The sequence below is a fragment of the Dipodomys merriami genome, unplaced genomic scaffold, assembly GCF_024711535.1.
Source record: "Dipodomys merriami isolate MVZ:Mamm:240054 unplaced genomic scaffold, mDipMer1.0.p SCAF_11, whole genome shotgun sequence".
Lineage (NCBI taxonomy): Eukaryota > Metazoa > Chordata > Mammalia > Rodentia > Heteromyidae > Dipodomys > Dipodomys merriami.
The window spans coordinates 22,825,404-22,851,692 of record NW_027202382.1 but is presented as its reverse complement, the minus strand read 5'-3'; the positions used below and the strand labels follow the sequence as shown (position 1 = coordinate 22,851,692).

Below are 26,289 nucleotides of genomic sequence, written 5' to 3'. Positions count from 1 at the left end.
GATTCAATGTTAAGATTTAGGTTAATTCACTTGCTACTACACTCATATACTCAGACTCTGCCCAATATATTCCCAGTGTACAGGAGGCACTATTACACTCCATAGTCCCTCCTCCTCCCCACCCCAGATGTTTCAGGAACTTCTAGGCCAAGGACCTACTAATTTGGAAACCTGTGTAGATCAAGAATGAAGAATGAAAATAAGTAAAGAAGGAGTTTAAGATAATTAGGAACTAGAGGGGACTTTGCAAAGCAGAAAGAGCATGTTCAATCGAAGAGAACACTCTATCAGCACCAGCCACGGTGCTATGTGGGACTAAAGCTTGTCATCATGTGTGTGTGTGTGTGTGTGTGTGTGTGTGTGTGTGTGTGTGTGTGTGTGTGTGTGTGTGTGTGTGTGTGTGTGTGTGTGTGACAATTCTAGTCTTGTCTACTAGTTTAATTCAATACCAACATTTTTCTCAGTGTCATGGCTTACTCCTGCAAGCTTCCCAACACTTGAAGGTTAAGGCAGGAATACTGTGAGTTTGAGGCCAGCATGGGCTACTTGAAAAACAAAACCAAACCAGACGTCCCACATTCTGCAGACCAAACTATGTGTCAAATTGCTGGATATGGCCAGAAGACCCCTGGCGTGAAATTTCTGACAGAAACTAAAGTGTATTCGCTATGGGAAACTGAGGGCAGGTAAGGATGAAGCTGCATTGCGGTGAGGACTGGTGTGGATGCAAACCCAACCACACACATGGGTGCTTGACACTTGATGGGACCAGACTAGCCATACTGTTGTGTGATAATGACAACGACATTGGTCACTAAGAATATGGAGCCTAATTGGGACCAGATGGACCTTTCTAAGTCTCTAGAACCCCAGAGATTCTTTTTAGAAGCCCAGATTTTGTAGAACCCGAGTAGAGAGAGGTGGTCTCAAAAAGAGATGCCACACTCCTTGCTAATTGACAGATATTTGAGTGATTAAGTAAAAATCTGAAGGAGATAGGACTATATTTGATTTACAAATGATGACACATTCATACTGGTTAACTTGATTGAAAACAACTTCTGAATACATAGATTAATGTTATTGTTGGATGCTGAAGAATGATTATATTGTTTGAGATAATAATGGTGATAATACAAAGCAATAACACTAACAGCTATCATTTACTGTGTTTATCATACGCCAATCACAGTAAAGCATGTTACATGTTCTAACCTGTCTAATTATCCATAGAAAGCCTATAAGACAGATCCTATGATTGCTTTTATTCCACAGATGAATGAACTGAGGCAAAGAGATGAAAATTTGCCCCGGAACACACAGATATCCTTTATAGATACAAACAGGAGACAAGTAAGAGGATTTAAACATACAGGAATTTTCACTTAACAGTGAACTCCTAAGACTAGTTTTTAAATCTTTCAGCTTTCTTTTATAGTTTAGTATCCACCCACCAAAGAGTTCCAGCTGTCTTAGCCATTTTCATCTCTTCAAATTCTTGTGTGTTCTTTGTTAACCATGTACACATGCTTTTAAAATAAGCTAGGATATACTGTTTCCATGTGGTAAATTATGGTTTGCCTTTCTGCTGTTGTAAATTTTCTCCTCCCACTGCTTATCTACAAACTCTGCTTTTCATAGTATTTTTCTTAGCTTAAAATAGCACATGTTTATCCTAGAAAATTTGAAAAATATGGATGTAACAAAACTATTCTTCAAAAAAAAATCCCACCATCCACAGAAAATTGTTGCTCTCATCTAGGTGGATTTCTTCTCAGTCTTTTCTATGCACATGTGGTCAATGAAGATGATATAGATGAATCAATAACTATCTTAAATTAAATATGAATCATCGACACATAGCTAAACCGTAGCATTACTTATTTTTCTTTTTGTATTGATACTGGGGTTTGAACTGGGGTACTGGAGTACTGGGGCCCTGAATTTGATCAGCTGGCTATTTTTCCTTTTATCAATATATATCAATTGGATAATATAATGTGTTCCATTAGGGCATTTTCATACCAAATATAATGGACATTGTATAGTCAGTCTCCTGTCACCCTATCTCCTTCTCTGTTCCCCATGGATTTCCTCTTCTACCCAAATAGTTCCCTTCCTACTTTCATGTACTGCTTTTGTAAATCTACATTTTGCATATAATGATAATCATGTGATAGTTATCTTTCTGAGTAGGGCTTATTTTGCCTAATGGAATTTCCAGCTGCATCCCATTTCCTGTAAAGCACACAGTTCCATTCTTCTTTGTGGATGAGTACTACTCTGTGGTATATCTACACTACATTTTATTTATCCACTCATTTCTTCATGGCCATCTAGTCTGTGTGTTGGTATCACTACTATTTGCTGTCTTTGATTCCTTTGGTTATATATCTGGGAGTGATACAGCTGGATATGGTGAATCTATTTTTAGTTTTTCTGAGAAACATCCATACTAATTTCTATTCCCATGAGCTTCCATTCTTAGCAACAGTACATTATATAAGGGTTTCTCCTTGTCTCATGCTCACCAGTGTTTATTGCTGTTAGTTTTCTTGGTAATAGCTAGTCATTGTGACTGAATAGAAATGGAATCTTAATGTAGTTTTGATTTGTATTTTTTCTAATGGTTAAGAATGCTCAACTTTTTTCATTTATTCTTTTGAGAACTGATTATTGATTGGATTATTTTCCCATTTTTGCTCTTATGAGCCTTAACTTAGAAAGTCATTGCCTATAACTATGGATTACAAACATGTCCACTGTAACGCACTTGGCTTTTGAGATTAGATTTCTATGGACTTTTTTCCCCCCTCCCAAACTGGCCTCAAACCATTATCCTCTTTCTTTGCCTCCCAAGTAGCTGGGATTACAGAATCTCTACCCCCTTGCCACGTTTCTTGACTACTGTCAATATGGCACTTGGCTGTAGTGGAATAACATAATAGATTTCTTTTCCAATGCTGGACTGACATACAGGAGGAGTCACTGATAGACCTAATCATCACACTGAATGGAAGGCTTTTGGGAACTATAACATTCCTCTTGTGAATAGGATTGCCAGTCTGTGGTTACTGGCGCTGCCTGGCCTACCTTGAAATTCTAGCTTTATTTCTGCTCCTCATCTTCCCCTCAGCATATGATTTCTCCTTTATTATCTGTCTCCTCTCATTCATGGAATCACTTGCAGGAAAGCTTCTAATCTATCATCTTACTTGCTTTTGTACAATGTTTACTATGAACAGCTTCCTGCTTCATTCCTGTTTGGAAATACAATTTTATTTTTCATGACTATATGATATACTATCACATGAATTCACGAGTTAAGATTCTCATACAGTTAGATTATATTAAATCTTTTGAAAGGCTTGCTCTTATAAACAGTGAATGTTGTCTTTGATTGCATTATTAGAAATTTCTTTGGGGTAAATTTCCCCAAGTAAAATTAGTGGGCCAAATTGCTAAATCAACTATTAGAATGTTGGGTCACTTTACATGCCACTAACACTCAAGTTTTTATGACCATTATGTCATCATTTCCCCTTTTCTCTAGTCTGTTTCATTTCTTTATTTTCTTGCCCCCAGTATCTTTATGTCCCAATTTGGGCAATCTGTCCAGGAATGCCCAGCTCAAGTAGTAAGTAGGCAGGTGGAGGGACTTCCTACTGGACTGTAGTGGATGAAGGAGCCTATTAGGAGCTAATGCAGTGGGAACCAGCCTCAAGATGAGCTCTGTGAGAATATCCAGGAGAATGGAGCCCATTCCCCACCAGTTTACATCCTGGAGTAAAGTGGTTAGCTAAGAAATGGACATCAGGTAACAGAAGCATGCCACAGAACAGGGACACAAAAGCCTGTGCTTGCAATCTTTTCACAGCACATCTGAACATCTTCAAGAAGTGTGAGTATTTGTTCTGTGCAGTTTTTGAGAAGCTATTTAGGAATGTTCAAAACAATCCAGGACCATTGAGCATAATAGAAGAAACACACACACTTAATGAAGGGAAAAAACAGGATTGTTTGTAGTGACCTCATTTTCTTTTCCTTTCTTTTTTCCTTTCCTTTCTTTTCCTTTCCTTTTTTCCCTTTCCTTTCCTTTCTTTTCCTTTCCTTTCCTCTCCTCTCCTTTTCCTCCCCCTTTCTTTTTTCCCTTCTTTCCTTCCTTCCTTCCTTCCTTCCTTCCTTCCTTCCTTCCTTCCTTCCTTCTTTCTTTTCTCTTGCTCTCTTATTACTCTATCAGAGAGAAGAAAAGCTCTTGGCAAAGACATTAAATGATCCCTTACCCCAGAAATCACAGCAGAGATCATGGATTCCTTAGTACCAAGAAAGTACTCTGAATATGGAAATAAATGCAGATATATCTATTCTATTATAATGAATTCTGAATTTATTTTAATCCCCTGAGTCCAATTATTTTCTTCTCAAATATAAAGCTACTGACTTCCCTCTGTGGATCTATCTTTAAGCTTGCTAATAGATCTGAGTTAGTGGTAATTGTTGTTGGATAATTTAAAGATCTCTTTGTTTCTTCTTTATGTGCATGTCATAACACAACTTTCTATCTAACTTTCTATCCTGATTCTAAGGAATAGTACAAGATGACTGAGGTAGAGATGAACATAAGGGTTTCCAAGTTCTGGAAAATAGATGGTAAGATTGTGAGACAGGGTTAGGTAGGATGCAACGGGGAAGGAAGAGGATAGAGATAGGAGCTTGAGCACGCAATGAAGCTTCAAAGACCTTCAATTATCCTGTTTTGAAAGAGCTTTATAGGTCTTCCCAAGGGTGTTTGAGTTACTTTTTCTTTGTAAGCAAAAGACAACCATAGGAAGGATTATGGTTGTTGTTGTTGTTGGGAAGTTTTTAGTGTTGATTTGCTTGGCTTCCCACTCCTCTCTCCCCAAGTAAAACATACTCCACTGAAAGCAAGGAAGATAAAGAGGACAAAAAGAAGTTAGAGGTAGGGACAGCAATTTTGAGAGTATCATAGTACAAACGTTCAGATATCTGTCAGGGCAGTGGGATGGAAAGGAAGGAATGGATTAAAAAAAAAAACTTGAGGAGGTATTATGTCATTTTCAGAGAAATGTATGGACTGGAAAAAGAGTCACAGAGTGAAGTAAGTCAGGCTCAGAGAGAAAAAGGGCTCATGTTTTCTCTCATAAGTGGAGGTTAGACCTAAAATGTAAATATACATGAAACACAGACAGGGAAATATGCATATTTATGCAGGATCAAACTGTCTAAAGTATGGTATACTCATGGGTGGTTTTCAATGATGTAACAATTTAACAAAATGAATACCAGAAATCTGAAATGTGTCTTCTCTGAAGGAGGTGGGCCCTAAGGAAAGGGAGGCAGATGAATTTAGTGAGAAATGATAGGTAAATACAGTCATAATATCCAATTTACTTGTGCAAAAACAGAAATAGGGATGAGATAGATGGAGGGGGAGGGTAATAGAAGGGTGACATTGATCAAGATGCATTGTATATATACATGGACACGTTAAATTGAAGCCCCTTTATACAACTACCTAAAGGTACTTATTTGGTATAAATAAGTCCTGATTTACAATTTCTAACCTTGATGGAAAGTTTTAACATTTCTGGTGATTTCAAGCTAGTGGAGGTGGCTTGGCCATTAGTTACTAAGGAAGCTGGGAAGAGGCGTGTACAATCAGCCCTTCTGAGGTGGAGGGAAATGGGCCCTCAATACAGATGATCCTGTTCTGTACTCTCTGGTGCACTGGGGAGCAAGATCTGGTATCTAGCCATACACAGCTCACTTCATTGACACTAAAAAGCAAGGTAATAATGCTTAGGGTAAAACATAAATATAATTAGAATTATATATATTAAAAATATATTAGAATGTTTTATATATATAGTTGTATATACAACTACAAATTGTTGTATATGTATCATATATATGACATATAGACATTTCACATCTATGCATGGCATATCTTATATACAATATAAAATATCATACAGGGTATATGCCATATACATACATGCAATATACAAGTATATCATTGATCATATCACACACACATATATATGAACAGGAGTTAGAAAAAGAGAGGTTAAAAAGGTAGGTCAGAAAAGTACCAAATTCATGAAACACAAGAGAAGAACTAGTTTCAGGAAGGAAGGTGCGGTCAATAGTGTCAAATACCAGAGATCAAATAGCCTAAGGACTTAAAAGAGGTCATCAGAATTAAGCAGACTGTCTGCGACTGAGATACTTTTCTCCACAATTTCCTACATGAAAAGCATTTTATCATATAAAATATATTTTCTCTCTGACCTTAATGAGCTTGAACAAAGACTCAGAGTTACAGAGCAAGTTATTAAAGAGGAGTCATAGATATGAAATATTAAATATTTAGTTAAGTTTGGCTCTTAAGTGAAGAAAAGCTTGAAGGAAGAAAGGTTGGAAGGGTGACTTTTATAAAGAATGACATAACTCATAATCAATTGGAAATCCAGAAGCATTTATCTGTTTACAAATCATATAAGTTGTTGACCAAATGACAGAATAGATATCTTTCTCAAGTCAGCAGCAATAATGGTTTTGAATCTTGCTTGTTTGTTTACAGAATTCACATCAATATATGAGACCACACTGTTCCAATTAAATTGAGATGTATTAAAAATCCATAGTATATGGCCTGTTCCACATATAATAGTGGTTGCTTTTATTATTTTATTTGATCATTGATTGCTTGAGGATCTGTTCCTATATCTAACCATGTATTGGAATTAAGCTAATTCAAATTTTAAGTCTAGTTCTTTTTATTCCTCCTTATTTCAAAGATGATTTACCTTTTTTTTAAAATTAAAAACAACTTGAGTCCTCTTTCATTTTTCAAGATCCCAACTAATAGGTCTTCTTAATCATAAAAATTCAGCTTGAAAAAAATCACATTAGTATACTTTCTTTTTATTTGTTGGCTCTCTATAATACTAAAATTATTTTTAATTTCCAGTAGTCAAATATATTTGCACCAAGCAAAAAACTCATAAGTGGTGAAAAAAATCTCTTTTTAAACAGTGTATAAATGCATGGATGCCAGTTTGTATCCAACCGACCTCCAAGCAAGGACTTTAGGTAATCTTAAAAGCCCTACTAGAATGATAAAATTGAACTTCTCTGTAGCTCTATGACCTCCAGCAAGGTCTCTAAGGCCACAGCTGCCTGAAGGTCAATTCTATAAGTAGATGCCAGGGTCATCTCAGAATAGAACTTCAAGCTACCCAGGTTACATTTATGGAACCAGCTCCTCATGAGCAGCAGCAAGACAGAAAGACCTTTCTACTTGTTTGGGAAGGGTTTCTGGATAGGAGCTTAGGGTGTTGGTGTTGTAGGAATGAGAAAATGGAGGAAAATTCACTGAAGCACACTGTGAACAAACCAGTCTAATCTTTGAAATTCAGAACTCTTTTTGTAAGAGCTTCGAAGCTATTCTGTAAGCTGGCAGAAACACTTGGCCTTTTGAAGGATTCAGGCTCTTTTGATAATAGAGATCAACATAAACATATTCCAAACAGGACAGTGCAGTCATGTTTTCATTGTGGGAGATGACCAGATTCCTGATGGCACAGGTGGTCTTAGTTAAATGGATCAAGACCCTGAGTTCAAGGCAGAAAGAAAGAGGGGAGGAGGGGAGGAAGGAGGGAGAGGGGGAGGAGAGGGAGAGAAACAGAGGGAGAGAAGGAGGAAAGGAGGGAAAGAGGGAGGGAGGGAGAGAATCTGAAAATGACACTGATAGTGAATGAGTGTGCCTCTGTTTATATGTACCCTCTTTTTTACAAGGAGCTCAAAGATTTCAACAAATATTTTCTTGGAAATATTCCTGAGAGACAGGGCTAGCATATTCTTTCTTCTTTAAAATTGAAGAAATAGAAGTAGAAAAGCTTTACCTAAAGTATAAATGATCTGGTTTGGTCTAGTTTGATGCCAGATCCCACTCTCTTCCATCCAAGGGCTTGTCCTTGGAGTGAGGCAAGAGGTTTCCATCCTTCTCCTGAGCCTGGACTTCAGAAGGCTTAGCCCTGGCCCTCCTCAAAATGAGCCATGCTTAGTTAGTAAGCATCCAGTGGGACAAAAATAGGCAAGACACCAAGAGTTATGAGCATTTAAGGTCCCATAATTCCTCTAGGCCTGCTTGGAGCCCTTTTCTGGTTATGTCCAGAATGTTCTGATATGTATACCTGGGCTTAAGTTGTGGCTCAGAGCTACCTGCTGGCTGTGGAGAGTGTATGGGCAGGTGTATGTGTGTGTGTGTGTGTGTGTGTGTGTGTGTGTGTGTGTGGTTCACCAGCAGATAGGGCAAATTATGGAATATGATGGAGCTTGGAAAAAATGGTTGGGGAAAGCTGTTCTACTGCACCACATTCTTGTCCATTTATTTCAGTTTGGATTTAAGCATTTAGATATACCTTATGTGGATGTGGGCTTCTATGTTCTCTGGCTTCTGTCTTTCAGATGTTTCAGTCAGTCTTCTTTCTACTCAACTGTCAAAGCCAAGGCCCAGGGAGAAAGTTGAACTGGAATGAGCATATGACTAATTGTACAAGGCTATTTGCTAGCTGTGCTTGGTCTATCTTTGTAAATCTATGGAAGTCTTATGCATGGCATGTCTGACATGATGCTAAACAATATAGTGAAAGCAAATAGGGTTTTGGTCTCCACTGTTCCTTTGCATTCTTTTTCTTTGCAGTGTTGCTATTTCTTTGCAATATGCAAGACATTCTCCATTGTTCTTCCCCGTCCCCCCCCCCCCCCCCCCCGCCCCAGGGATCTGAAAATCTCAAGGGTGATAGGTCTCCTGTTGAAACCAAAGTTAAAGTTGGTGGCAGAAACAAAAACCAGGCAGTTATTCAGACTGTCCACCCTTCCCCCATCATCTAGGTCTAGAAAAGACTGGGACTAAGCGCTTGGCATATGAGGGAGATTCAGCCTTCAGCTCTCTTCCTTCCCCAATTCTTGGGCTGAGTAAACTAACAAAGGAGGGAAAAAAGGATTTAGAGGAAGTGATTTCCTCTAGCTAAGTCAGCTACCAGGAATGCAGACTGGAGCCTCAGGTCACAACTCAAACCTGGATTTCCCTGCTTGTCCAGGGCCAGCGAGAGTGGACGGTGGACCCCACGATCCACCCAGGCCCAGCCCCACCTCGCCGCGGGGACTGAAGCGTCGTCGCCCATTTAAGGGGCGGGCTGCAGCTCCACGTGCTTTCCACTGAGTGACTGAACTACATAAACAGAGGCCGGGAAGGGGGCGGGGACAGGCTGGGAGCAGTCTTTGACCGATAGTAACCCCGGCTCTCAGCGCAGCCGAATCTATAAAAGGAACTAGTCGCGGCAAAACCCAGTAATTCCGAGGGAGAGTGAGCAGGCCCGGCCGGGCTGAGCGGAGCCCACACCTCTCTTCCCGGGTGCGGGTGGGCAGGGAAGGGCCCGGGGCGCCCCAATACCTACGCAGCCAGCCGTACTGACGGGGTGCCTCGCTCTTATTCTTCCCCTCCCCCTTCCCGACGGGGTTCGTCGAGGGGTAGGGGAAAGAGACGCCCGGAGCGAAGCGGAGAACAGGTAAGAGGTGTCGAGCTATTGTTGGGGTTTATTTGGGGGGGCAGGGTAGGAAGGGGGCGGGGTGGCTTTGGGAGGCTCTGGGTTTCGAGATTTGGGTCTGCCCCCCCCACATTCCCACCTCTGGCAGACGCCCCTGGGGCGGAGGCGACCTCAACGGGGTGGGGTGGGGGGGGGTGAGGATGGCCTTGGGACGGGCTCTGGGGACCCCAGGACGCAGCTGGGGGGGGCTGCCCGCGGGGGCTCACCTCGCAGCGCCCGGGCGTGGAGACCCCAGGCCAGTGCACCCTGGGGGTGCAGGGTCCCTGGGGGTGCAGGGTCCCCGGGGGTGGGGGCGAGGGGCTGATCGACGCCGAGCCAGTCCCTCGGTGTGGGACCCCTCGAGCTAAGCTGTGGGGAGCCAGCGTTGGGCCCAGGACTAAAGGCAGCCACGCGCGTGCTCGCCGCTCCTTTCTTGAGCGAGTGTGGGGTCTCGGACCTGGAGCTGGGGGGGCTGCTCCGCACGTCCCGAGACCGGTGCCCGAAGGACTCGAGTGGAAAGTGCCCCCCGGTGGGGGTCGCTCTGTGAAGCCCGGAGGCTGTCTGTTTGACCTGGGAGGCGAGGTCCGACTGGAGGGTCTCCTGCCCGGGCGGACAACTTCAGAGAATCCGGTGGGGAGCCGGCGCTGGGGTGCTTCCCTCCCTCCTCTCCCCCATCTCTGCCCCCATCTGCCTGCTTTGGGCTGCACATCCCGGGGGGGGGGGCGGGGGCGCAGCCTCTGGCCCGGCCCGGGTGGTGCCGAGGAATGACCGCGAGTAACCCCGGCGGGCGGCGCACCGCTGGCGAGCGCGGCGGGCGGCGGGGCCCGGCGGGCCGGCGTGGGGGGCGGGGCGCGGGCTGCCGGGCCCCTGGAGACGGGTCGGCAGCGCCTCCTGGCCGGGGGGTCGGGGTATGGTGCGGCGGGCTTACCCGGGGAGTGCCATCTGAGAAGCTGGTGGAGACCTCGGTGGCTGGGAGGAACCCCCCGAGGCTTTGGGGCTGACGGTTCACCGCCCCCTCCTGCCCGCCAGTGTCCCCACCGACCCCTAGGTCATTGCTAAATGAGAGATGGAGGTGGGGGGGGGGGGGAGGGTGGTATTCTCTGGCCAGTGCCTAAGTTGTGTGCAAGTGTGGTCCTTTTATTTATCTGTTTTTATTTTTGTCCCTCCAACACTGCATTGACCAGAAGGAAGGAAAGAAGGACTATTAAAAAGAACGAAGGAGATGCGTCCGTGGTGGGGTTCTCTAGGGGCAACACTGACACCACCGGGGTTTAAAACCCAGATCTTCTCCAAGGGGGTGAGGGGGGGTGTACATCCATGTAATAGGGAATATATTTGATTTGGGGGGGGCATCAATCAGGGGGCTTCAACTCAGGGCCTGGGCGCTGTCTCTGAGCTGTTTTTGCTCCAGGCTAGCTCCCTACTATGTTGAGTCATAGCTCCACTTCCAGCTTTCTGATGGCTAATTGGAGATAAGAGTCTAACGGACTTCCCTGCCCGGCTGGCCTTGGACCACGGATCCTCAGATCTCAGCCTCCTAGGATGACAGGCGTGAGCCACCAGCGCCTGGCGTAGTGGATATTTTAAAAAACTTTTCTTGGTATTGAGAATCAGCATATTACTTTCCTCCTATGGCTCACTCACCACCTCCCACAAAGCACAAAATGTCCCCCAATTTCAAGAGCAAGAGTTAAATTGGTTCCTTTACCATAATACATTGGAACCTATACCCAAGAGTCTTAGTTTTCAAACCATTTAGTTTCTCCACTTTTATTTCAGCCTGTTTTTTCTCGTACCTAACACAGAACAACAGAGGCTTACTGCTGTTCATAGGATTTTTTTTTCTGAGAAACTTTTCCTGCATGGAAGACAGTGAGAACACATGGAGAATGTTCCTGAGTAGAACCTCCTTACATAGTACAATTTTCAAGTAGGAAGTTTCTGTTGTCAGCCTTTTTCTCAGTAGCTTCCACTGAATTAATGATAGGGATAATTTGGAAAGCACTGGCTACACAGCAAATCAGTGTCTTGCTTGAAAATGAGCAGTGAAACTGAAGAACCAGAGGTTTCCAGCTTTACTGTTACAATAAAGTAATATTTGAGTTCATTTGCAAAGTCATTATGGCATACTGATTGTGACTTATGACATTGTGACAGTATGACATATCTAATTACGGCTAGACTGCCTGTGTTGTGTGTGCCTGCTGTAGATGATCATTTAAACATCTCAACTCTTATAAGTATTTCAGTGTGCATCTAAATACAGGCTTGTAATGGACCCCGGACACATTTTGGCTTAGAGCATTTTTTAACAGTTGGTGTGAGACAATGCATTAGTCTAAGATTGCAAAAGAGTGATTAGTGCTTGGGTGTTTTCAACTCTGAAGGAAGCTCCAATGCAAACATTATTAAAAATGAATGAAATAGAATGAGACTTAGCAAGTCAGCTTCCTATTTGTTTTGTACCACTTAACCTATATGGAGAGCAGTGGGAATATTTTAAATTTTTAAAGGGACATTCTTTCCCACAAATCAGAATGTTTATGCTTGCTATATTTATTGTTAGCGCTTTGCTATTTCATTAGATGGACATTCCCTTAAACTTTTTAAATTATGAGCCTTTTGGAGATCTAGAGAACACCCAAAACACATGATGTTTTTGCACTTTTAAATGCCCCTAAGTCTAAATTCATCTTTATTTGTGGTCTAGATATTAAAAAAATAAGAATGGGCAAATACAATCATAACAGTCAATGTACATATATGAAAATGGACCCAGGTAACTTGAGAGGATAGGTGGGATTGAGAGAGATGAGGGAGAATGATGCAATGAGTAACATTGATTAGGATGCATTGTACTAATTGATGAATTGAAGCCTTTTAGTACAACTTATTAAAAGAAAATAATTTTGTCATAAAAAAGAAACAATGCAGCTGTATGTCCCTGATGGTATGTTCCTCACAGCATCAGCACTTAAAAGATCATTTTGAATTAATGTTTTATTTAATTGTGCTTAGAGAAAGCCTACACTAAAATCTGCAATCATCTTTACATATGCAAATTGAAATACCATAAATGTCAAGGCTGTTTTATATATATATAATTAGAAGTAGGGCAGTATGTGTCAAATACTGTTTCTCAAATGTTAATCTTTCCAGTAAGCCCATTCTTTACTCCTGTTTTACAGACAAGAAGTGTGAGTCTAACTTGTCCCTGACCATATACCTAGCAAGGGGCAGAGCTTAGATTTGAGTTCAGTTCTAGAATTCTTTTAACTCCTGCAATTTCAACTGCTGTGAGCAAGGAGCATTGAAGAATGCCCACCCTGTTCTGTGCATTCATCTGCGATAGCCCATATCGGCATCTCCAGTGTGTAGCATACTTCCCGTGTTGCCGTGAGTGGGCCAGCCAAATTCTCTTTAGCACGCAGAGACCTTGGTTGCATAGGAATTGCAACACTGTGGAAAGAACAGAGAGTAATATTTTTGCTCAACTCAAATATTTTAAAACTTGGTTTTAAATGGAAATGATACTGTTGCTTCGTTCAATGATTTGTGAGTCATGTGTGATCTCAAAGGGTTTTCCTGTGTGTTACACAGGATCGGAAATGGAGTGATGGAGCATTTGGCTATCAAAGTACAAGGAACAAAGGAAAAGGAGGGAGAACTGTTAATTTGACTGTTAATCTTATGGTGAATTTTTAACTTGGTTATCATACATTTTGGTCTTTAGTTGGCCTATTTAAAAAAATATATAAATGTGGACCCAAATGAGCTGTTCCTTTGTTACTATCTAGAAAGCAAATTTAGCTTTTTGTTGGGTTTATTTCTCTGGGAGTTTCAAAATATGCCTTAAGAAATCGAAATATCAGGACCAGGTGTACAGCACTGTAATTCCAGTTACTAGACAGTTGAAGGTAGGAGGATGGATGTCTCACACCAGCCAGAGCAAAAGCATGAGACCCTATGCAAAAATAAGTAATAACAAAAACAAAACACAAAAATACTAAAAGCAAAAGTGTAGGGTGCTGGGTGCCAGTGGGTCACGCCTGTAATCCAAGCTACATAGGAAGCTGAGATCTGAGGATCACAGTTCAAAGCCAGCCGGGGCAGGAAAGTCTGTGAAACTCTTTTATCTCCAATAAACCCTCCAGAAAACCAGAAGTGGCGCTGTAGCTCAAGTGGTAGAGCACTAGCCTTGAGCTAAAGAGCTGAGGGATAGCGCTCAGGTCCAGAGTTCAAGCCCCATTTCCCACCAAAAAAAAAAAAAAAGTACTTGGGTTATGCTCAGTTGGTGGAGCACTTGCTTAGCAAGTAAGAGGCCAGTACTGCCATATATAAAATGTAAATAAATAAGTTTTAATCAATGAAATAGGATGGGGAACTGAGTTTCTTATTAATTTTATAGCAAATTAGGAATCTTACTAAACACTTCTCAGTACAGTTATATTTGTCATTGACTTACCATATGCTGGACATTTTAAGGGTTTTTACATTTGATAACTCAGTTCATTCTTCTGAAGAGCCCACAAGGTAGGTACTGTTATTATTTTTATAGATGAGGAAATTTAGATGGAAGCAACTTAAGTAGACTGGTTATAGGTTTTGTTCAAGAGGAACAGAGTAGTGTTATAAGTAGTTTGGCCTATGAGTTTACCAATTGCAGGGCAAAAACCTTGTCAAAATGGCAAGTTTTTTTTTTTTTTTTTTTTTTTTTTTTTTTTTTTTTGTCGGCCGTGGGGCTTGAACTCTGGGCCTGGGCGCTGTCCCTCAGCTCTTCAGCTCAAGGCGAGCGCTCTACCACTTGAGCTACAGCGCCACTTCCGGTTTTCTGGTGGTTTATTGGAGATAGGAGTCTCACGGTCTCCCCTGCCCGGGCTGGCTTTGAACCGCGATCCTCAGATCTCAGCCTCCTGAGTAGCTAGGATTACAGGCGTGAGCCACCAGCGCCCAGCACAAGTTTTTTTTTTTTTAATAAATGAAATACAGAAGGAGATTCTTCCTTTTAAAAATAGTTCCTTGACTTATTACCTGACTTATGTAAGAGTAATCCCTCTGTGTATCACCTTTATAATAACAATAAAAACTTAATAGATCCTTGAATAGTTTACAATATACATATTTGGAGAAGTACACTTAGAAATGCACTAAATTGGAGGATGAGAATCTCACATATAATACTGCTTTAACACCACGGCCTTCAGTTACTCTGAATTCCTTTGAAATCTTAAATTCTCTCAAAGCAAAGAGCATTTGCTGTTAACTGCAGTTGTCACACATTTGGCTCCTAAAATATAATAAAGCTAAGAACTTCAATACAAAATCCTTCAGGTTTTTGTGAACCTCCTTTATGGGCTGATTGGATTGTCCTCCCCCTTTGACACTTGCCTGGATCCATACCTCTTGCAGGACACTCTCTGAAAATTAATTGACCTTTTCTTTACCCTCTCAGGGGACTTGGATTACAGCACTCTTCATGTCATGTATTTAATTTTATTTTTCAAAACTGGTTAGTATTTGTCTTCCTCTGGCATGTGTGCTTCTCTAAAGAGAAGACTTTAATTCATTCTCCCTTAACTTATTCCCCTTGATGTGGAAGGAGTTTAACAAATGCTGACTGGAATGATGCAGTCAGAGGAGGCTGGGAACGCCACATTTGCTTCCTGTGTTCTAAAAGACTGTTTAGGTTGATGCTGATGGGTTAATCATAGGAAAGTGTTACAAATAAAATTCTATTACAAATAACTGTAGTTAGGCTAGGTTTATGAAAGAGTTATAAATTTTCATGCATATTTAAGTTATTTGGGTCTGATCAGTCTTAGTAGGACAAACGGTTCTACTCTGTCCAGTTTCATTTCCCTTTTGGAGCCAGCTGTGATGTGAAAAAAAAATATAGAATGTGACATTTCCACACTTAAGTATGTTGGATGACATCTTTATTTGATTAATGAGTAATTAATAAAATAATTTAGAAATTTAAATACTTTTTCAAAATTCTGAATAACTAGAATAACCTCATGCATTAAATTTACATATGTATGTAAATCTATAACAATATGTATAACAATATATAACTATAATTACAACTATATATATGAGTTAATAATTCTGCAGTATTTTCTATGTCAAATCCAACTTCCAAAAAGAATCTAGAATCAAAACATTTTATCTGTTCAGTCTTGAAGTAAAGGTGTTTTATGGTAATATATGACATTCCCTAGGTGGAATTTTCTAGTAGCCAATCCATTTATAAGACTTTTGATGCTACCTTGAATATTTTCTTAGTTCTTCCTAAATAAGTTAAAATAATATATTAATAGGATGAAGGCATCTTGAAGTATGAATTGCAGATATTAATGAAAATTAATCTATGAAGAGTTAATTAACATAGTTGATTTTTTTTTTTTTTTTTTTGCCGATCATGGGGCCTGAACTCTGGGCCTGGGCACTGTCCCTCAGCTCTTCAGCTCAAGGCTAGTGCTCTACCACTTGAGCCACAGCACTACTTTCAGCTTTTTCTGCTTATGTGGTGCTTAGGTATCGAACCCAGGGCCTCATGAATAAAGGCAAGCACTCTACCACTAAGCCACCTTCTCAGCCCCCATAGTTGAAATTTTTATCTTGTTAGCAGAGTATATCTGACATTAGACAAGTTGCTAATCTCTCTTGGGTTCTATTTCTTTATCTGTAAAATAACGTGTGTGTATGTGTATTTACAGTATAAAGCATTTTATAAAATGTTTGACACATTGCCTATGATTTTATACTGGCATTTTCAATGACTAAACAATTTTACTTTTGGTTTGTTTCCCTTCAGTTTTTTTTTATCCCATATTACTTGTGCTGATATGTCATACTCAGAAAAAATAGATGATGATGATGATGATGATGATGATGATGATGATGATGATGATGATGATGATGTTGACAGGTATTAATCTAGGTTCCACTCTTATACTGAGTCACTAATTCTTTTAGTGTTCTATTTGAACATGGTACAATTACTTATTAGTTCAACTTTTAAAAATATATGCATATGATCAGTGGTTTTTTTCTGGGGAGAGAGTTGATTTTCTTGAGGTAATACTGAAATCTATGGATTCTTTGTTAGAAAAATTATGTGGAGGCTCATAAATCCCAATTTTATGTATAAGTATAGGGATATTCATGAATGCCCATAAGTTTGCTAAGGAGCCATGTGGCCCTGGGCAAGTCACTTTACTTTTCTGAGGTTTAGGTTGCTGGTCTATAAGATGAAACTAGCTGACAAGCTTATATACCCTCTGACTTCAAGGCTGCATTTAGGAGAAAAGATGACCCTTTGAATGGACCACTCAGAGATATGTTCTGAAGGATGGTTATGCTAAGTTTGAGTGTAACACATCATGGGCTTTTGAGTTATAGGTGAGAAACACCCAGGTACAGCCTTAGAGCCTTCCTGATGAGAGTGAGGCTAGAAAGAAGGGCGATGTTGGAAGGACAGGAAGATGGAGGAGGCGAATGTTTATCTGCATGGAGTGGATGAGATTTGAACCACACAACCAGAAGGAGATTCTTTAAAATCTCTTTAACAAAATGTCTATATTTTCTCTTTCTCTCCCCCTCTATATACCTATGTATCTCTGTCTGTCTATCTATCTATCTATCTATCTATCTATCTATCTATCTATCTATCTATCTATCTATCTATCTATCTATCTCCACATATATATTGTGGGTATGTTTTGCTTTTTATAAGATTTGCTAGAATGTCAGCATCATCCTAAGAAGAGAATTGGACTGTACTTTATAAGGATATTTCTAAGTATGTTGGAAGAAGCTCATTGGGGATAGATGGGTAAGATGCACCTATTTCTAAAGCATTATCTTGAATTTGATGCTTTAGAAATTGTAACATAACTAGGACAGAAGAGAAGAAGGGTGAAAAGGAACAAGAGCTTCTGGACAGAAGTAGTAGATAGGTGAAATTGCTGCTAAGAAATTGATTGGGTATCCTACCCTGTTCCCTGTTGGTTTGCAAAAATTCTTTTTGGGTACCAGGGTAAGGGTTTTATTTATTTTTAACCAGGAATCGAACTAGGCTTGCTTTCTTGGAGACAGGAGTCCCTGGGGTTGGAGGAGGGTGGAAGCTTGTAATTGGTTTCATTTGGTATTTAGATGATCCCAGTTTGACACAAAGGCCATAGTGATGGAAGCATCAGCTTTTCTTGGGAAAGCAGAGAGGAATGAAGTTCCAGACTGATGAGTCTAGACAGATATGCAGACCCTTCTTCACTTGCAGACTCAAGGCCTTGGGATGTGAGGTGTGTAGTTTGCCTTAGCTGGAGTGCAATTGTTTTATGGTACCAGGTAAAGGAAGATATACTATTAACAATAGAGCAACAAAATACACTCATTACCTTGAAATTAAGTGTGCTAAAATAGAAACAGTGCTTTTAAACGGAAATAATTTGTTCAGTAAATATGTGCTAAACACCACATACCATGTGAAGTACTAGGTTCTGAACAAATGTCAAAAGACTTTAAGGATCCACCATATTAATGTTCTTTTTGAGCTTGGCATTTGAGGTTCTTTGAGATTAGATGCTGATCTGTTTTGACAGCTTTGGCACACGATTTATAGGTTATATTTGAAGGAAGTCCACCTGATTTTCTTACAGAGTTGATTGACATATTAAATGAATCTCTCTACAGGTTGTGGTCTTTTTTCTGACTTTGTTTTCTGGGATCTCCCACTCTTCTTCCATGTTGCTTTTATCTGTATTGATTCCTAAGTTTGTATTCTGTACCTACTGAGATTTTTACCTGTCAACTATACCATGGGTAATAAGAGCCTAATATCTGAATAGGACTTTCTAAACATTATCTCTTTAACTCATTTAATCTTCCTCTGAGATAGGTGTAATGTATGAATCAAGTTATTTAAACCAGTGTGCATTTGTGTGTGTGTGTGTGTGTGTGTGTGTGTGTGTGTGTTTGTGTGTATAAAACTACAGTTTGGTGGTGCTGGGGATTGAACCCAGGGCCTTGTACATACTAGCCAAGCAGGATACATCTTACCACCAAGCTATATCTCCAACCCTTGTGTCATTACATTTTTGAAATCAGCATTACATTAGTCCTGCAAGCTAAAAACCAGTATTAGTTGTCATAAGTCGGCAATTAAAAAATAAAACTAGAATGAAAAATTATTTTGCAGTCTGTCTGTAAAATGTTCTTTTTCAAAGGCACTAACCAACTTGGAAGCCTGCTCACGCTTTCTTGAAAAAGGGAAAGTAGCAAAGTGTTAAGGAGGTGTCAAAAAGAAAACTAAACAAAAACGCTCTCCTTAATGTAATAAAAGTTTTATAAAGGCTAAGAGGCTCTGAAGAGAACAACATTTTCTTATTCTGTAATTCAGTTTATACTGTGCCTGTTCATCTCTTAAAATCCTTTGAGCATTTGTTTTCTGCAACTCTCACATGTGGGGGAAATACTGAGGTTGTCTATTTTAACCCCATTTTTCAGATAGTGCACTTGACCTATCTAGCTAATGGCACAGGCTGAATTTGAACTCAACTCTTGCTCACTCCTAAGTATGTGCTTTACAGACCATGCCATATTTATGGTGGAAGCTTTCCATCACTATAACAAATACATGAGATAATCAATTTATAAAGAGAAAGTTTCTTTTGGTTCCCAGTTTTGGAGGTTCTAGCTCAAGGTTGATTGGTCCTCTTACTCTGGGTCTGTGGAGAGGTATTACTGTGGTGATGGTGGTAGCATCTGGCAGATCTAACGTCTAAGCTTCATGGCCAGGGAATGGGGAAACAAGGGAAAAGTCGAAGAAGGCAGAAGCTAAAATCCCATAGTCCCCTTTGAGGGGACTCCTAGAGACCTAAATGCTACTAGGCCCCAACTCTTGAATCCCCTGATTACACTGTTGTGGGGACCAGCCCTGTAACACATGGGCCTTTGACAGACATCAAACTCCAGAGTCTAGCAGAATTTCTCATGCTTCCTCATCCCTGCTACCTTTCCTTGGACATTTAAAGAATATTACCATCTGCTGTGCTCCCTCCCACACACATTTTGATATCAGGTGTGTCCTGGTATACCAGCAATGCATGAGCAATGTGTGACATTGTGAGTCTAAGTATTATGGTTTCTGGATCCCTAGGGTTCCAGACAGTTTTACTAGGAGATTATCCACTTTAAGTCTCTTCATCAAGACTTCTTTTCTATCTGTGGCCCATAGTGGTAGAATGCTTTGCTAAATTCACTCTGCCATTAATTGGAAATTAATGTCTTAGTTTCTCTTCACTTTAATCCAGCCTCTTTTCTAATATATACAAATGAAGAACAATCTTTATAGTGCTTTTTGGGAGAGAAAAAAGAATTTGTGTCGTAAGAGTCTTTCCGTTTCAGCTTCAATTGTTCACTGAACACTTACTGGCCTTCGTTATTTATCCTGTCTGTTGGGCCAGTTTGAATCTTAAGGGGTTTTACAATTGGAGCTTTTTTTTATCCTTTCTCAAAAATTATCCTTTTGTTTTGAGTTCTAAGGAGAAGGAAATCTGTGTAAAAATCCCAAATGTTGATGGTTTCTTAGGCATATTTCTTATGTAAACCTATAAAATCCTGATGTTAATTTTGGCTCTTTACAGTTAGGTGTGATTCAAGGTAAGTGTATTTTTTTTAATGTTAATGTGTTAATTGTGATGAGGACCTTAAGGTCTTCCTCCATTCTACTTTGTCAAATTGTGTTTATTCATTTGCCAGTTTTGTAGGATTTGCAGATTTGGTGGCATTTTTCAGTTATAATTCCAGTCATATTTCACCTGATCACAGTATGGTGCTCTCCTATGGGGAGCAAGGGAGGCTGGTCTGATCCTTGATTCAAATGGCTTCTCTTAGGCCAGGGTAGTATCAAGAGCCTGTAGAGCAAGCCTAGTACTCTGTCCTCAGTCACAACCTTGGCATCACTCACCTGACAGGCATTTAGGTCATTGTTGCTTGGAAAATGGCTTGTGTGAAGTATATTTGTTTTGTTTTGTTTTGATTAAATGTTTTGTCAGTCCTGGGGCTTGAACTCAGGGCCTGGGCACTGTCCATGAGCCTCTCTATGCTCAAGGCTAGCACTCTATCACTTGAGCCACAGCACCACTTCCAGCTTTTTCTGTTTATGTGGTACTGAGGAATCAAACTCAGGACTTCATGCATGCAAGGTAAGTACTCTACCACTAAGCCACATTCCCAGCCCTAGTGTGAAGTTTTAAATGCCACCATAAAACCACAGTTCACTAAAGGATGCTAGCATAAGTTACACTCGATAGCTTGGTTCCATGTTTTCCTTCAGTATATTTTCTTTGGCACACAGAGGATTTGATCTGTGAAAATCTTCACATTAGAAGGACTTCATGTAGGCAATACATAGGATCTTGATATACTGGAACAAAATAGAACTATTCAGTTTTGTAAGGTTCCCCTGCACCTGAAGTAATCCTCAAATAATAGTTTCTATAATGCTAATATGAAAAGATAAAAAGCTTGTATGTTTATTTATTTTTTTTAGAATCTCAAGTGTGTGGATGAGACTTGTGATCATATTCGTCTTCCTTAAGTTAGCGAGGCTGCCAGAAAAGTTGTTTGCTTTGGTTTTTCTAGAGAAGGATTTTAGTTATTAAGTTTAGAGAGCGGGACCTGTGTCTACAGGCTCAGCAAGTCCGTCACCTTGACAAAATTCCCACTCATCTAATTAGCTGACACTGCACTGCAGAAATGGAGGTGTCTTAGTCACATGACATCTGCTTGCACTGCTTCAAGAGCTGGCTGGTTGTTCTGGAGAAGCTGGAGTTGCTCATCTGCTTTCTGAGTTAGAAGTGGACAGGAGCCTGCCGACTGGATGACTTGTTTGGACAGAAGTGTTAAAGTACAAAAATGACATCCAGGTGTTGAAAGGCTTCCTTGCATGAGTTCTTTACCTGAGCCTGTGTGTTTAGAGTTCAGAGCTCCTGAGCAGTGATGCAAGTCTTATATTCTAGGTTGAACTCCTAGGAAAGGTGTCCTTTGTAAAGCTGGTATATTCTTGGGGGTTCTGCAGACTCAGCCTGACAATTCTTGCTCTTTGGAAATTAATATAAATGTCATGGTTTTGTGCCACCTGAACTTTTTCTTTCCATGAAAGCTCTGATTTGTTATTTTAGTGTGCTTGCTTTAATTAAAAAAAGAACAAAACCTGTCCTTATCTCTGCAGTTTTTACTACAGAAGTCTTCATTTCACAAGTGTTTTTGGAGTACCAGGTCATCCTGGACTCAGAAAAACATATGGAGACAAGAGTAGATTGCTCTACATGGTTTGCCACTTAACCGGGCTCAAGTGGAAATGATTATAGGTAGAGCTGAGAAGAGATGGTGGAATTACAAGTCCCAGGTTTCATCACCGTAGAGGATGGAAGAAATGAGGTGAACATGAAACCTGAGGCAGGTGCTGAAGACTTGAGGGAAGGCAGCAGTGAGCTGTGTAAAGTGGTAGCTGAATGTCTCAATAGTGGAGATTTGGGAAGGGGATTTTGTGATTTTAAAAAAAAAGGTCAGAAGTGGTACCAGAATACCAAGGTGGCATTTTTACCTCTGCCAAATAAGCTGGACATTGGAGAGAGTTGCACTTTGCTCTGGAAAAGCTCTAGAGGGAAATGTCTGGACAGAGAGAGAGAGAGAGAAGAGCAATTCCTTTAATTACCTGCCCACTTGATTTCCCACTATGGATAAAAGCTGTATCCTGCCGAGTGGGCACACATTGCTATAAGAGCTATGTGTACTGCACCTAATTTCTTCCAGGAAGTGGATGAATGTTTTATATACATTGTTAGCTCTGCCAGGGGCTCAAAGTCTCTAGGGTCCCAGAGTCAGTGAGTAACACTGTGAGTATACAAAGGCAGTTCTCCAAAGCCTCCTCCTTCCCATTGGACCAGTGAATTCAAGAAAACACAACATTATTATTTTAAAAAGGAAAATGTGGAGGGAGCATAAGACAGGGTAGTAGAAGGAGTGAGTTTGACTAAATATATTATGTGCATGCATGACACTATCACAATGAAACCCCTGTTTACAATTAACCTATGCTAATCTAAAGCAACAGTTTGGAGATTTTGCTGTGTCAGAGAATAGGCCCAAAGGAAAGGAAGGACAGTGAAAGATTTGGGTTTGTCTGACCCCCAAATCTTTTGAGCATATGGACTAAGAAAAGATTGTGTCCGAAGACCCTTCAGAGATATAAGCCAAACAAAGTGATCATTGCTGGTACTATCTGTGAGCCATTTTTTTTTTCTCTTGGAAAAATACTCCTAAGACAATAAGGAACGTTATATCATCACAGTCATAGTTTTTCTGTAAACCAAGGATTGCAGAATGGGGACTTGCTTGCTTGTTTTCATGCACAGATGCTATTTATGAATTCCTTTCTTCAACTTCCTCTTATTCCGATATGATTATGGTTGAAAACTGATTTTTTTCCTTTCATGACTTATAATAGTAACAGGTTTCTTACCTAAGAGAAAGATCCATTTTCCTAGGTGCTACCTACCTATGACCAGGGAGAAAGTAAAATACTTGCATTTTTCCCTGAAGTCTTCCTTTGAAGGTTTCCCTGTCCTAGTTTAGTAGAAATCAGCAGAGGAGGGGATATCTCTAACATTTTTGTTAGAATTTCTCTATAATCTTACTGCAGTAATAGAAGGGCTTGGGTTCAGAACAAATCTGCTTCCAGATGGGCTGTTGAGAGTTTTCTAAGTCCTGAGATGATTTAGCTAATAGCAAATGGAATGATAAGAGTAATGGATATCATTGGTTGTCCCAAGTATTAGTGACATGTTTGGAATAGATTTAAATCTTTAGGATCTCCTTTAAAAATAGAATTGTTGACATCATGAAAAATTATGCTTTTCTAAGGCTAATTACAGATTTGTACTACATTCATTGATTTCTTCTTTTAATTTTTGTGGATTCATTTCCTAGGCATCACTTTAAAAACTGAGTATTGAAAATAATTTTTTCTAAGAAATTGAATACGTTATCCAGGATGTATGAAGGGTATTTATCTGTAATCTTATTTTTATGAAGGGTATTTATGTGTAATTATTAATAATCAAGTCTGTATAATACTTTTTTTTCCCATAAGTTGTAGATGACTGGAATTAGTAAATATCACTGGATCAATATATTTTTAAATGAGTAATAATATGTTAACAGAACTTCTTCTATACTGAAGTAATTCTTGTGTAATGCAAAGATGACTTCATTTTTTTTCTTGATTTTTACCTTGAGAGATTTCTTCCCCTTTGTCTTCTCAATGATAAGTGCTAGAAAATTATAGTCTTAAGTACAGACACGATTTCAGAGGTCTCAGTGAACCAGCCCATGGCTGTCTGTGATTTGCTTTTGTTGGAATTGGATTGGGATTTAATGGACACTAGCAAAGTCAGCCTTAAGGACCTAGCCCTATTAGCATCTGGAAACCAGTGAAGTTAAACCGAAACAATCAGATTAGCTCCAGGTTTACCTGATTGCTAATGGGTCAGCCCCAGAGAAAACATGGATGACTCAGAATCCCCTCCTACCAAATGGCAGCCACCTCCTGTCTTCAATCCTGGATGCTGAGAGCCTGTTCTAGTCAGGTCTTCTGACCTGTAGTAATCTCATTAGGCTTTTCCCAGACTAAAGATCCAGAGACACACCCAGAGAGGCAGTCAGAGAACAAGTCTTTTCCAAAGCAAAAATGCTTTGTTGGGTTTATAAATCCTATATCTGATGATTGCAGGTCCTCATACATCTCTCTGGAGATGAGACATTGGAATCTCATGACTCTTAGGCTTACGTCAACTTCTCATGAATAGTCAATCAGATGAGTTTTAGGACCAGCACCTTTCCCTTCCTGTCTGATACACTTTCTAGTTTATTGGCAAGCTGTTCATTGATATAAAACACCTAAATCACTATGGGTTTTTTTTTTGTGTGAGAATACCGTATAGAGAAGTTACAATTACATGGGCAAGATAATGAGTACATTTCTTAGAGTTTTAATCTGTCCATTTTACCTCACTTAAGAATAGGACATCTACTGCCAGGTGCCTGTAGCTTATGACTAAAATCCTAGCTTGCTCAGGAGGCTGAGATCTGAGGATCAAGGTTTGAAGCCAGCCCAAGCAGAAAAGTTTCCATGAGATGCTGATCTCCAATTACCTACTCAAAAACTGGAAGTGATGCTGTGGCTCAAAAATGGTAGAACACTAGTCTTGAGCAAAAGAGCAAGCTCAGGGACAGCGCCCAGGCCCTGAGTTCAAGCTCCATGTATGACAAAAGAAAAAAGAAAAAAAGTAGGACATCTACAAACAATTTCATCAAGACAGATACTAAGCTGTTGTAAGAAATTTCAGTGTGCAGCTCATTGCTGGTAACGATGTGAAATTTGTCTTAGCAAAGCAGAATACTCACATATATATACCAGACAACAGAAACATTTATTTGTTTATTTGAAGTTTAGAGGGAATAACTCAAATAACCACTGTTGTGGAAAAAAAGCCAATTAGTTTGTTGGCTGCACATTCAGGATATGTGAACTGGTTGGGTAGAACTAGTGAGCAAAATGATTGTTTATTCATAGGAGAAATGGCTTATTGGGAAGAGTCATGTGATAATTTCTTGAGCAACCTAAGAGCCAACCCTAAATTTTAGATAAATGAGTTGTTACTAGGGATCCTCAGCTTCTTTACCTTGTAAGATTTTGGAAAGGGTGTGGTGAGAGTAGATCTCCACAATCTCTAGATACTCGTTGTGCCTACAAATACACAAACCAATGGAACCCAGACTTGGGAAACATGAGGGGTGGGGTTTCTCTGCCCCAGTGACACCAGGAACTCTGTGGGTGGTCATGCTTGGAGACTTTGCTCTGGCTGAGGTGTGTGGTTTGACTGCCACCCTAGGGTTGGGAGTCCAGCATTCATGCTCACAGCTCAGATGCAGTGATAAAGTATTTTTGCTGGGGGAACAGGTCCTGCTTCACCTTTTGTTACTTAAAACAAGAGTTTCTGGTAGCAGTGTGAATGCAAGCACATTTTCCCTATCTGCATTTCATTGCATTCAGCAATACCTGAATGTGGCTGGAAGGCAGAGGTGACCTTAGGAGTTCCTGTTTTTCTTTCAGTGACACCAAATTGAAGGAAACCTTCGACCTTGTATTTTTTTTTTATCATGTCTTTCTATTGTGTCCTCTGTATTTTATAGTTTTTTTTTCCTTCTTTCATCTCTATTTGAAAGTTACATGTCAAGTTCAAAAGGAAAACATGTCTTGGCCAGGAAGGGAGTGAGGAGGAGAGTGTGGGGAGACAAAGGACATCATTTCCTCTTCCCACCAGGTTTCCTGTGAAGCTGTTTTCTTTTTCTTCTTATTACTTTTGCCAGCATCATCGACTCTGTCTGGCATTTCAGGTTTTGGTTTGGAGAAAAGTGGAAATAATTTATATAATCCTGGTGCTACTTAAGTGTCCCCTTTGTGGGTAGCATGTGGCTATCCATTTGCTCTCCTAAAGATGCTTCATCAGAAAGGAGTTCCTTCCCAACATTGTCTATTTTTTCTTGCTAGAAGTACCATGAAAACAGAATATTGCCTTTCTTGTTCTCTGTTGAAGCTCCAGCATGT

General features: G+C 40.1%; 1 protein-coding gene across 2 annotated transcripts in view; it reads left to right on the top strand.

Annotated features, from left to right (window-relative positions):
* Positions 1–9,395: 9,395 nt before the first annotated feature.
* Abca1 (ATP binding cassette subfamily A member 1) overlaps positions 9,396–26,289 on the top strand; it is a 125,739-nt gene continuing 108,845 nt past the window's right edge. For both annotated transcript variants that reach the window (XM_070011068.1, XM_070011077.1), the window contains exon 1: positions 9,396–9,596. The gene's annotated coding sequence lies outside the window, so the exon portion shown is untranslated. The remainder of the gene's footprint in view (positions 9,597–26,289) is intronic.